The following is a 3,717-nucleotide window of genomic DNA, read 5'->3' as shown; positions in this document are numbered from 1 at the left end:
AGAGAGTAAAATGTGACCTGTAAATGACAGCAGTAATGAGGAGAAAGAGGTCGAATAGCCTGATGGCATAGGGTGTTGAAAGAGCTTACGTGTGGCCATGGAGCAGCCCTTTAAAGGGTGATGTTTCAATTTGCTCTGTAGAATGAGCGTTTTGAGAGTTTTTACTTACAAGACTTAAATTAGATAGAGAGGGAATCTGAAAATCCATTTTTTACTGTTAAGGACAGTTTAATAACTACTGAGTTCCCTTGTTCTTCCTAGATGTCACTAGACTAAATCTTATGACTTCATTTCAGACTACTTGGAAGGAATATTATGCCTTTTTTGCATTGCTTACAATTCCATGAGTGTCCAAGGGTATGGAATTACATATTTTTCTTTGGGGAGATAATCTGTACTGAAGAGATTCAGAATTCTCTTTACCAAGGAATTTACAGTCCAATAAAATAATAGTAAAAATAGATCATTATGACCACATGCACTTGCATTTTTATTGTTTTATTGATTATATGTAGATTATAAATAAAATATACAAACATTGCAAATATAAATACAATCTATGATATAAACTTAAATCTTTAAATAATGCTCTTATTAAACAAGGTACAGAACATTCTGATTTACCAAGTATTTTAGATTTCACATGATTAAAAATAGTCAGGCAAAAAAGTTTATTGAGCTTCTTGCATATTTAGAGTGATGTTTTCAGTGTCATAGATGATACACAGACATATAAGGCAATGTCCCTGCTTCCAAAATTTTACTTTATTTACTTTAAAAATAGATCCTTTTTAAAGATTTTATTTATGTATTTTTAGAGAGAGGGGAAGGGACAGGGAAAGAGAGGGAGAGAAACATCAATGTGTGGTTGCCTCTCATGCTCCCATTACAGGGGACCTGGCCCTCAACCCAGGCATGTGCCCTGACCAGAAATTGAAGCAGTGACCCTTTGATTTGCAGGCCAGGACTCAATCCACTGAGCCAGGGCTAAAAATAGATATTTTATAAAAGCCAATACATATTCTAAATAGCAGTTTTCCTCAGATTATTTTCTAAATTGCTCTGGATGTTCAAAGTAGAAAAGAATCAATATAATCAGAGCTGGTCAAGGAGAACTTCATAAAATTTGCATTTTAAACAGAAATTGCAAAGTTAAAAATGGCTTGAGCACAAATTTCAAAACAAGTGCAGAAGACTTATTTTATAGAACCAACTTTCTTAAATAAAGGGTCTTTTGGGGGGAATTATGGGAAATAAAGATTACATGGTAAAAGGCTTTGAATGTCAAGGATATTAACCTATAGACATTCAGAGCTAACGGAGACATTTGGGGCAGAGAAATGACTATGTGGAGGCCACAGTGTAAGACCAGTTACTGATGACAAAACACAACAGGGATTGTATAAGAAAGGCATGAAGCTCTGCTAGTGGTGTAGTGCAGTCCCTGACATGAAGAGATATAGGTCTACTCCAGAGGTAAGGAGAGAAGTGAATAGGTGTTTGAAGACGAAAAGCATTATGATCAATCTACAGGCTTCATCACTAATTATTAGCAGTGAGGTGACATCAAGGAATAAATCAGAGATTCAAAAGGTTCCAACAAGAATTCAGCTTAATCAAGAAAATTATGATATTTCTCATGAAAATAGTGGAAAATGGGAAACAAAACTATTTTAGCTCAAACTAAGCATTGTATTTGGGAAGAAAAACATCTACAAGCAACCAAAAAATGTGTAGCTGGCATTATGTATGTTAATGTTTTATCTCAAGCAAATAGCTTTTTATTTTGTTAGAAATGCTAAGTACATCTAATAACTTAAAAAACAGCTTTAACAATAGAAGAATGAATAGAAGCACAGCTAATCACCATGCCAGCCACAGTGTTTCACTAAGCAAGTTGTTCCTAATAATTGCAACAAAAACATGAATAAACAAACACAAGAGTAGCCATTACTCATTAGCTCATTCTTGACAGATGCTAGACACTAAGAAAATGAGAACATATAAAAAGTCCTATGTAGAATAAGTTCCAAATCATGGAAGAAATCTTAGCAAATCCATGTTGTGTTTAGACTATACTTCTCTTCATATTTTGCTTTATTAATAAAGGTTGTTGACCTGGTTAATTTGTGTTTTATATAGATTAAAGTACTAATCAAAGTTGCTTCATGTTGGAGATTCATCCTTGTAAAGGAATTTTCATTTGCACAATATCTGATCCAGACAGGTTTTCCTTTGTTGAGTGTGTTTTATGCACCATGTTGGGTTTCCCCCCACGCCACCCCAAGGCAGGACCCATTCTCCCACCATGCAAAAGGAATATTCTCTCACTCTGTGATTTCTCTGACCAAACATCAAATAGATATAGCCTGTTCCAAGAATTGAAAGCCTAGTTTTCTTTCGACTACTAAGGTCATGCGTTTAATTTTTTAGGTCAACACATCCAATTAAAACAGTTTCAGTACAGAAGAGACAATACAAGGCAGAAGGCTTTCAAAGGACAAGATATTCATTTGTCTTAAGTTATATCAATAAGGGAAAAATGAAAATTTATTACTGGTTTCTGCTGCCAGTGTTGGGCACTCTGAGTAAAACTCAATGACTCAAAAAGCATTTTTCAAGATAGCATCAAAGGAATGCTGTGGCCTCTGGCAAGGTCAAGAATCATGAACAGGCATTATCTCCAGATTTGAAGGAGTAAATCATATCAAAGTGATTTTAAATCAAATCAAACTGGACGTTTTATCAGTCTCATGGACTAATATAAAAGGTTCTGCATTTTGAATCCTTCACAAAACCTGTGAAAGCACAACATTTACAGTCATCTGGCATCTCTCTGCTTCTTTATCTGACTGGGCCTTTAGCCCAGAGTTTTTCTGTCTCTCCCATGCCCAGAACTCCGAGAGCCCTGTGTCATCCTCATGGGAGATAGAGACCACATCAGAGCTTCAAGCTGTGGAAGAAGTTAAAGAACTTTTCAGAAGGGTCACATGACTGGGAATAGCTAAGTGAAAGTTTCCTGGCCATTGTCTGTTTCTCTAAAGTTTGTATTTAACACAGCAGCACAGGAAAATGCCTAGATGCTTTATTTATTTATTTTTTTTTTGCAAGATACATGATGAGTACAAGGATTTGCTTTCTCAGACCCATGTTTTAACATTTTATACACTCATGAAAGAAGAAATCAACCCCAGAAAAGGCTTCTGATGTTCTTTATTAGCTAGTTGATGTATTAGTAACTATTAATTCCTCAGTGGATAGGTAAGGGAGGTGGTACATCTTCACAACAAGCGCATGGTCTCCCTTGCATCAAGCTGGGTATATGTCTTGGTTCTGCTACTTACACATATGTGAACATGAGCAAATTGTTTAAACACCATACACCTTGGTTCCTCATCTGTAAAAATAGTATCTGCTCCAAGGAGTTGTGAAAGTGAAATGAGCTAATACATGTAATATATTTAGCCCAGTGGTTCTCTCCTTCTAAGTGCTCAATAAATGTCAGCTGTTATTACACAGTTACTCTGTGAGCCTACTTTATTCACAATGAAAACTTGATAGTGTCACAATAATACTCTACTTTCGTTCAATTACCTTAATTTCCCTAAGATGGTTTGTTTGTTCCCAACATTGTGCCTTTACTCATGCTATTTCCCTTATTTCGAATATCCATTAACCATCCCTCTGCCAAACTACACAATTCAGCATAAAATTCAT

Source organism: Pteronotus mesoamericanus, unplaced genomic scaffold (genome assembly GCF_021234165.1).
Source record: "Pteronotus mesoamericanus isolate MK-2021 breed Mesoamerican mustached bat unplaced genomic scaffold, CSHL_Meso_final contig_130, whole genome shotgun sequence".
NCBI lineage: Eukaryota > Metazoa > Chordata > Mammalia > Chiroptera > Mormoopidae > Pteronotus > Pteronotus mesoamericanus.
This window is presented reverse-complemented; position numbering follows the sequence as displayed.